This window comes from Fulmarus glacialis, unplaced genomic scaffold, assembly GCF_000690835.1.
Source record: "Fulmarus glacialis isolate BGI_N327 unplaced genomic scaffold, ASM69083v1 scaffold35534, whole genome shotgun sequence".
In the NCBI taxonomy this organism is placed as follows: domain Eukaryota; kingdom Metazoa; phylum Chordata; class Aves; order Procellariiformes; family Procellariidae; genus Fulmarus; species Fulmarus glacialis.
The window spans coordinates 1-224 of NW_009207977.1; positions in this window are offsets into that span (position 1 = coordinate 1).

Here is a 224-nt window from a genome sequence, read left to right on the forward strand (position 1 = left end):
CCCCCCTTTCCCCTCCAGCCCTTCCCAGACCTGGGAAAGGAGCCGGGACTCCCTTCTGCTCCGTGGGGACAGGACCCAGGGGAGCCGGTCTGCTCCCTGCCTCCATCTGGCATCACAGGGCAGCCTGGCAGGGGTGACCCCTTCCTGGTGAGCCCCCCCAGGGTCCCTCTCCCAGCTGACCCCCTGTTTCCCTCCCACCTGCTTCGCAGACTGGCTGGGGGGCA